Source organism: Gossypium hirsutum, chromosome A11 (assembly GCF_007990345.1).
Source record: "Gossypium hirsutum isolate 1008001.06 chromosome A11, Gossypium_hirsutum_v2.1, whole genome shotgun sequence".
Classification (NCBI taxonomy): Eukaryota; Viridiplantae; Streptophyta; class Magnoliopsida; order Malvales; family Malvaceae; genus Gossypium; species Gossypium hirsutum.
This window is the reverse complement of record NC_053434.1, coordinates 63,257,638-63,267,767: the sequence shown is the minus strand read 5'-3', so window position 1 is coordinate 63,267,767 and position 10,130 is coordinate 63,257,638. Positions and strand designations below refer to the sequence as shown.

General features: G+C 33.5%; 1 long non-coding RNA gene across 1 annotated transcript; it reads left to right on the top strand.

The window, feature by feature from the left end:
* The first annotated feature begins 842 nt into the window (after window positions 1-842).
* On the top strand, window positions 843-4,323 carry LOC107899411 (uncharacterized). Its single transcript, XR_001684668.2, has 5 exons — window positions 843-1,155; window positions 1,235-1,266; window positions 2,204-2,273; window positions 2,368-3,096; window positions 3,184-4,323. It is a non-coding gene; the product is annotated as an uncharacterized lncRNA (long non-coding RNA).
* Window positions 4,324-10,130: the final 5,807 nt, after the last annotated feature.

Sequence of the window (10,130 nt, the reverse complement as noted above, 5' to 3'; positions counted from 1 at the left end):
AGTTCTGAGAATCCTAGGAAGATATCATAGACTAGGCGAGGTCGGGGGATAAGTCAAACAGAGTAAATCATAATTTATTCTTGTTTAAAAAGTGAGATTGGGAGATAAGCGAATATCAACCAATCGATTAATTAGTTAAAGGCCGGGAGGTAATAATTGGTTAATCTGTAGCTAATCCACCATAAAACCCTAATTTAAAGTTAATTACAAAACCTAAAGCGAATTAATATTCCCAATTGGTCTATTGATTTTAGTTGTTTGTTATTTTCTTTATTATTTATTTATTTTAGTTATTTAAATTCTTTCATTAATCTATTTTATGGTTTATCATAATATATTAATTAATTACTACTACTTAGACTCATTATTGTAAAAAGGGCCTTTTTTATCCTAATAATCCAAAACAATTAAATATATTCTAGAATAGTATCCCATGACATTATTTACCAAAAATGGGGTAAAATGAATAATGTCGAAGGGTAGTGCTTGATATGTTGGCGACACCACCCATTTTTTCCTACCCAATCATTAGGCCGTTACACAAAAAAATTTAATGTTTTAGGGATGGAGGGACCGTATATGGCAGCACTTGTATGCTTATATGAGTTAAATATGAGTCTTTGGAAAATTATTTTTTTAGTGGTTGAAGGATAGGGGTTAAGCGATAATGAATGGGTGGTGGCAACCTGTCAGGTTGCTCTTGTGGCAGATGTGACCCATCAATCACGTGGTTCCATTTCCTTCTAACAACTTGAATTTGGCTTCACGGGGAAAAAAAATGGGACCTTACAAACCATGGTCCCCTCCCCTTAGCCATTGTGCTATAAAGAAAGAGAAGAAAATAGCAATTTAGGGAGAGAAGAGAGAAGAGAAAGAAAAGGGTTTAGCTGAAAAAAAAAAAGAAATTAATTTAGGAGAAAGAAGGGAGGAGAATAAATGTGTGTTTTAAGGTGTTTTTTTTCAAGAGAAAGTAACAATTTAGGGAGAAGAGAAGAGTGTTTAGGATTTTGAAAGGGGATGAGACAATAGAGTGTTTTGAACAGTAAATTTTTTAGTAATTAATTAATTATTTTTTTGTGTTTATGGTTCATTATTAATTGTTTGATTTTGTGGATTTAAGGAGAAGAAGAGGCAACTGCCAAATTTCTTTTAAAGGTAATTTTTTTAGTAACTATTATTATTTGTTTATGGTTTTGGATTACTTATTATTTGTTTAATTTTATGGTTTTTGAAGGATGAGAGGCAACAAAAAATTTTATTTTAAAGGTAATTTTTTATTTATTTAAAGTTTTGGGTTCTTTATTATTTGTTTGGTTTTGTGGTTTTGGAACTAGTAATTTAATTGGGTTTGAAGGTACATTTGTAAATTTTATTTATTTTTTTGTTTTGTAATTTTTATTATTTGTCTGGATATGTGGTGTTGTGTTATTTATTAGTTGGATTTATAATTTTATTATTTATTTGTTTTTACCACAATGATTCAAAAGAAATAATAATTAAATACCAAAATGGGTTACCTTACAAATTAATTACAAAATGGATCGTTTGCTACAATAATAAATACCGAAATGAGTCGTTTTCTACAAATTTGTACAGTGATCCATTTTAGTATTTAATTTTTTTTATTTTGGATTATTGTGGTAAAAAATTCCAAAGATGCCATAGAGAAATTATCAAATTAATTTTAAATTTTATTCAGAAAATTAAATCCCAGATGCTATTTTTATAAGAGAAAAACATGTTCTTTGCTTTTCTTCAACTAGAGAAATTATCATAATAATTCAATTTTTGATATAGAATTAATTTATACATGTTACATTAAATTGATTGAATACTAATTAATTGAGTTCAATTGGCTTTACAAATTTTTACAGTTCACATACGTTGAATATATGTTATGTATATCTACATGCCGATGCATATGTATTTTTTTGGTAATAAAAAATTTATTATTGGGATAAAAAATGAAAAAAATAAATAAATGAGATGCTTGAGCGACTTACATTAGAGTTAAATATTAGATGGTTTCTAAAAAAAAAATTGACTTACATTAGTGTATCCAAAATTATGTTGTTATTGATTTATTTATATGGGTAAAAATATTATTAATGTTTTCAAAAAATAACAAATGGTACGAAATTCATTTTCTTTATTTGTTTATTGTTTATTTGTTCAGCGATAATTTTTTTTTTTGAAACTGCAGGTATCCAAATAGGTTCTTTGATTACATAAAATTATCACACATCAAATACGATTAATGCGCTGATAATAATGTTAGTTGTTATTCACGGATCCCCTTATAAAGTTACCTTTCATTTTTTATTTAATTGGGATATATTAACTAATGCGGTAATTTAATATGGTCAGGGTCCATACTGCGTAATGAGGACCCGCGTCAACAGTCCGAGCTATCAGTTGGATGAATGTCTTATGCCATACTTGGAGGCATCCGGATTCAAATTCAGATTGACGGTAGTGTGGTCACAGGTGTAAGTACAATGTTCGAACTAGCTGCGCTTTGTTATCACTTACTAGGATGCTTGCCGAATGATGGTGGAGATAAATTTACGAGTTTGAGATTTTCATGGTTGAAGGGAAATTTTGAAACTTTATCAAGTATTGCCACTAAGCGAGAGGTGATGTGTGTCACTCTAGCATATATAATGCATTTGATAGAGGATGTACTTATGCTAGATGCAAAGAGCAACAAGGTCTACTTGATGTACTTGCCCCCTGTTATCTGATTTGACAGTTGCTCGTTCATACAGTTCGGGTACAACAGTACTAGAAACATTGTATCGCGAGCTTGTCAGGCGACAAAGCACCATTCTGTGGACATTGACGGGTGTCCGAGATTGCTGCAGTCTTAAGCGCTATACAGGATGCCACTTTGGCATCAATTAGTCACCAAACACACGTTTTCCCACTTGTGAATAGGTGAAAAAATTTAAGCATTACATCAAGAATTTTGTTTTTTTATGAAAAATTGTTCTAACTAGTTATTTTTTTCGTAAATGGAGTACTTCTCCAAGTATTAGGAGGTCACATATGCTTCCGATTTACCAACAGATGACTGAGAAAAATGCCGGAGAGGGGGTAAAATTTTCTAATATTCATGACATGTAATTACTTTATTTATGTTATTTGACTCATGTTACTATAACAATGTTTTTAATTTTGCAGTTCATCTGGATGCCATATTCTATCCCGAACATTGTGGCTATTATTCCCCTGTTTGCTCACACTTGTGGTGCATTAACGCACCGTTGCTGAATTTCTCAACAATCGAGTGGTACAACCGGGATTGAGTATTGTGACAGTTTGGGTACATACAAGATATTTTGGATGTTCCACAAAGTTTAGGGGATGTCCACAGAATTAACAAGAGGGAGAAACAGTCTAAGAATTGGGCATTAGAGTATGAAGAATATCTTGTATTGTGGAATGACTAGATGAGGCGAAGACCTCGGATCAATTTTGCTTTTTATTTGCGACCCTCGAAGGAGAACCAATGCTGGTACGTCAAGAATGGGAAACTGTATTCATTTGGTGGGAAATCGATGCTAGTCCTTCCACATATGCAACAACAAGGGCACCTCTCCCACCGCCTAACACATCCACCTCCTGCACATAAACGTGAGCATTCTTATACAAAATCTGGAGGTAGTTCTTATCATATAGACTTGGGGGTAGATAATTATTTTCCGAGTTTGTCAAGGACACATATTAGTTGGAGATTATTGGTTTCAATTCTGATCATTCGAATCCGAGATCATTGATGATGATTGATATCTTCAGCCCATTACCACCCCAGTACTCACTCTCTTGGGCAAACCTTTAGGACATACGATTTTTCGAGTATGTTTAGCATACCCCAAGGTTCGCCGATGGATGCTATGAACAATGTTTTGAGTGAAGATAACAATGATCATCGCGAGTACCCTCAACGCCAAGACCGGGCACCATAATGGTTTACCCTTCGGACGACACCATCGAACCATCAATTTTAGCACGTCAAACTTTAAGCCCATTTCCACAGTTCCATGGTACCCAACCACTTTCGGAAAAGAGTATTCATTTCACCATGCATATCACCCTCAAGCCTGATTAGCCTTCACCTGGAAAGGTGTTGTTCTAGCTCGTACATTGTGTATGTAATCCAAGAAGACATGTTACCTTTTTTAGATAATTTGTAGAAGTAGTAAGAACATTTTAAAAATATGTTGAAACTGAAATTTACCCATGTTCACTACTTGTTTCCACCAGTCTGTATTCTTGTAATCTCAGTGGAAATTAGAGGCAATTTGTCAGATTTTGTAAACATATCTCCACGAAACACCGGAAGGTCTAATCATCGTAACTAGTCCCTTTGATTTATCAGAAATGGTACAAATATTTCCGTATCTAACAACATACATCGGTAAGTTCGTTAGAAAGAATTCCCATGATTCCATGTTCTCTGATTCCACAATGGAAAATGCTACTGGGAGAAAGTTTCGATTCTCGTCTTAAGCAACCACAATAAGTAGGATCTACGTATATTTTTCATATAGCCAGGTTCCATCAACCTGCACAAGCGGCTTGCAGAAGGGAAAAGCCCACACATATGGATCGACTGTCCAGAACATCTGGTGGAAAATTCTTCTTCTCGGATATAGTTAGTTGTTCGAGTCATAATAAGGTCATGTCTACAACTTAATGATAGTCTGTATCACCCTTAACCCGATCCAATTAACCAGATCTGGATCTTGGGTATTACCACATGAATACAACCTACTTATACAATTTACAGATGATTATAACTAACAAATTTCAAGCTAACATACATAAGTTAGTAAATTAAATAAATACAGATTAGCATGAGGTAGTTAAACTTCAATGATATCTAAATTGAAGCCCTGATTCATGAAAATACCCAAGTAAATTTCTAAGGAATGTCCTAGTCTTTGAACATGCCGCCAAACTTGCTCTGTATGCATAACAACCTAATACGTCACTCATTGAGCGTAGCCTTGGCATTGTTCTTCCTGGCACAAACTCATATTAATTCACCTGTAACAAAACACACACCCATATAAGTTCATAAGAAATTAGTGAGGAAAACATCATTTTCCTGTATCATTTCTACACAACTTAATTGGTAACTTATTTAAATTATTCTATCGTTTTGAACCTTCAACTTAATCACAGCAAATACTCCTTCAATTTCTGTTCTCATTTACATGTCAGATACCATGCCTTGCTCAGAACTCATTTCTTACCCATCAATATATTCAGTACACCAATTGCCTCTTTTTATTTGATCTCTCATAAGTCTTTACCCATTTCTTTTACAAAGGTCCATACAACTAAATCACCCTTACCCTAGTATACATGACATTAAGCCATCGTTCCATAACTCATGTTTGATTACCTATACATAGCAAGTACATTTCTTCTAATGTATGGTTAGAAAAATCCTTATTTAGAATACGCTTCTTTTACGTTTACCCATCACTTCTTCTATAACTCTATTTCGCCTTACTAGGATATGACACAAGGACACTGTTTTCAACTTTCACTAGTACATCGTTCTTATAGGTTTTTGCCACAAAGACTATTAGGTCGAAATTTGCCACCTAATCTATTGATTCATCGTTCATCACAAGGGCGATTCTTGAGAGTGCGCTACGAAGGCGTTTCCTCATAAAGTTTTCCACAAAGACATTCCTTTCATGTTCTGCCATAAAGGCTTTCTTTCATAACACACCATAAAGGCTATCATTGCAAGGTTCACCATAGAGGCTATCCCTTCATGATTTGCCACAAAGGCGTTCCTTTCATATTGCATCATATAGACATTTCTTTCTTGACATGTTTATGAATGTATTTCCTAAGCCCACGTTATGCCAGATTTGCCCATCATCGTCCTAGGACATGCAGAGAGCCCCATTAGGTAATCACCTTCCTTTAGTTCTTTTCATATGATGTCATAGCCTAGTTATGGTCTTACACAATATGGGGCCATGGCCATGGACTTTTCCTTTCAGAGATTGTGTTCAAAGTCCCGACGGACCCATTTAAACAATATCGCTGAGATAGACACAGACTCACTTCATAGACCATTCGTGTACTAACACAAATCACACTCATCTTTTAATAGATCATGCCCCATGATACACATCTAAGAAACATATGTGACCAAACCTATACTTCTCAGATTCCATATCATACCACACCTTCTATTTCAACAATCATTCATACAGTTACATTACCATCATACTATACTTTTCTAGCTTCGGTTTCATTATCCAATTAGTTTCTACAGAATTATTTCATGCAAGAGTCAGCTTAGAGACTTAGCTGGCAACCACAGATAGTAGTTTGAACTCCAGATAAATACTTAGCTGGCAACCACAGATAGTAGTTTGAACTCCAGTCTAAGAATTGGGCATTAGAGACTTAGCTGGCAACCACTGCGTAATAAATAGAGGAACACCATTAAAGTTCATTTGAGTAACCATACTATCATTTCAAACCTAGATGAACCCCATACAAAGCCTTACTCCTTCATCTTACTGTTTGCGCACTCATTCTGACCTATTCTTACATAGCACAACATGTAGAGTCATAAAAATTACCTTGATATGGAGCAATTACTGATAAATCTAGGATCTAAAATTCAACATAGAAAGATGCCTTTGATTCCTTAAGCCTCAGATAACCTTATATTAAGAGAAAAAAGAAGAGAACTCTCATTTCCTAAACTTGAATATCTATTATTATAATCTAAGTCATTATTGGAACTTGACAAATGTCACATCACTACTGAATTGTCTTATCAAAAGTCTACAATTTCCAAGAAACCTAATTGATTATTCCCTTATCATTTTAACTATTCTAGTTCACATTCAGTTGATTCTTGACCGTCTTACCTTGCAACTTAACTTGCATAGTACCATAATTAATTGGTTACACCATAATCCTGACATGAACTTAAACTCTCAATACTGTTTTATGTGACCTCTAGTCTTATTCCAACTAATATAGCCATCTGACAATAAACCTTTATTAACTTAACTACATAATTGTATACGCCGCCCCATTCACCGAAAGAGGCATTTAGGCATAGTCTACTCCACCAATCATATTACCTTAGGACTATAAACCAAACCTTGTACCTGCCAGAGTTGGGGTGTTACACAGTCCCTGGCACATACTCCCGCATAGCAGCTGTCTACCCCTATAGTTCATTATACGACGAATCCCAATCTCCATACAACTACTCCACGATCATCTGTTTAGCTATCTATATTTTTCAGTATGACACTCGGAACTGTAATCATTCTTGTATTTTGGCAATCAGTACCAAAATAGGAATGGTTGGCATGTCCTTCACCATTGACGTGATGCAATTGGAGATAGTTTTGGTATAAAGTTTGTGGTAATCTTGTGTTATATGTGTAAAAGTGCATGTTTGGGGCCCCACAAATTTTTAGATCTCTCACATTTGTGACCTCTAGATAAATGTGGCTCGTACCCACCAATTTCACCCTTCTATCGACCTCCAATACTCCCTAATATACAATGTTTGTTTAGACATGGTGACTTTGTAGTCAATCGACACATTCATGTCATACCGCTTAATGGAAAATACATAATCTTCCTTAGTCGCTAATTTTTCGTTTATGAACAACTCCTCACGTTTGGGATCTGCTGCCAATTGGTGAGCAGGTAGTATATTAGGGGTACTTCAGGAATTTAGATGCATGCGCTGTATCAGGATATACAATTCACATGTGGCCCCTAGAATCATTGCATATGACAATGCCTCAACTCGGGTTCCCGACTGAAGAAGTGTAACATTTTCATCATCATTCGTACATTCGTCGTCGATATCATCCAGGACCTTGTCTAAATTGGGATCACTATAATCTTCAACCTCGTCATCAAAAGGACCATTATTATCATATACATCATCACCATTTGTATCGATCTCAATTACCACTTGATGTATTTGTAAATGAGGACTTGGGTTAATGTTATTAGATGTAGATGGAGCATTAAGATAGCCTATCAACAGACGCTCTCGGAACCTCCGTACACGAATCTCGAACTCTATGTTCTTCACTTAATGGAGTGAAATCTTCAGTTGGCTCCACATCAGCTAACTCAACAAACAACTGAATTGGTTCAGTGTGGCAACTCTAATTCCTACAATAAAGTGCGACCATTGTGTCCACGTCTTTATCATCTATAAGTTCCATATCGATGAATTTGATGGGATTTTTCAAAATTGGAAATTTGTAGAATAGTTTCAAGATCCTCCTCCCACAATGTCTAATAATTTTTGCATTAATCCTTTCTTTCATATCATCTACTGATAGATTTCTACTAAATCTCATTGCTATTTGTTTGCGACATTCAAATATACATCAAACTGTTGTTGTTAAAACTACTCTATCGAAATAAACACATATGAAGAATTAATTATCTATCTTCAATACTAAATTAGTAAAAAATAATTAAATTTCTAAATAAATTATTTGAAAGAAAAATTATTGTAAAATAAGATAGAATTTATATTGTACTAAACTTACGAATTCTTCTTTGTTTTCTCTTCTTCTACAAATATTTTTCCTCTTTTCTTCTTATCTGCTAAACCGTTCAAGAAAACATCATTTAAAAAGGGCCTGGTGTCGCCTGACAGCACCCTTTCACCGTGGGCTTAAGTGTCGCCTGACACATGCCCTCCACCTGGGTGTCACTTGACACATACCCTCCACCCCTCCAACTCGTATTTTAACCCGATTTTTACACATATATTCCACCAATAAAATATATATTTTTTAAAAACCCAATGATGGCCTAATCATGGCTTCATGATTGGGGGAATTTTGGGTGGTGCCGCCACTTTCTTAGGTACCACCCCTCAGTCACTATTTATTTTATCGTATTTTGGTAAATAATGCCATGGGGATGTCATTTTGGAATATAATTAATTTTTTTATATTAATGGGGTAAAAAAGTCATAAAAAGTTTTTCATAATTTATTTCATCATTCTTTGGGTATGATCCTCGAAATACTTCCAAGTGTTTCGTTGTAACTAAACTATATTGCCATTTGACCTGTGCACTTGCAGATACCGTTGTTCTAAATTATTATATATTTTTGGTGTTATATTTTACTATAAACAATAACTCATTTATAGGTGATCACTGGTGACATGAGTTCAAATATCGACAATTTCAAATTTTTTAGTGTTTTTAAAAAAAATAAGAAAAAGACAAAATTATCATCATAATATATAATTTATTTAAATTATATAATATTATTTTAATAATTTTCTTGATTGAGTTGGTGTCAAGTTGACTTGTGACATCAACTCAATCACACATTGATATACAAACAACGTGGGTAAACCAATGTGTGTCAATATAAGAAAAAAAATTATAGATATTGGTGGCATTAATTCAAACCTTAATCTTTGCAAATTTTTATTAATTTTTTAAAAATAAGAAAAAGACGAAAGTATCCTTATAATAATATAGTTTATTCCAAATATGTAAGCTTATTTTAATAATATTTTTAATTGAGTTGATGTTGAGTTCACCAGTTACACACTTAAATAATAGTATAAATTAAGATCATCCTTAAAATAAAATTTGAATCTTCCTAAAAATTAAGGTTTTTAGACTCCAATAAAATTTTTCCATGTTAATTCTTAAAAACAAAATTATTGAATACGGGTTTATATCTGATATAATCCTGAATTCAATTTAACTTTAATCAAATTATTTATGAGAAAAAAAATTAAGTTATTTACGAATAAGTAATTAAAATTTTAAAAAATAACAATTAAATTTAGGGTAAAATACATCCAAGGTCACCAAACTATTAGTAAGTTTACATTTTGGTCACTTGACAAAATAGTCATTGAATTATTCAAATGTTTTCATTTAATTCACTGGACTGTTAAGTCTTTTTTTTTTAAGTTTGGCAAGCGAGTTTCGAGTGATGATTTGATGATTTGTATGGTGGAAGAATATGCATCGATGAGTAGAAGAGCATATATCATATTTAAGTTGATCTAATGGATAGTGTCAAAGATCATAGAAGAATGCTATTCGAATTTTGGTTCGTAAACTCG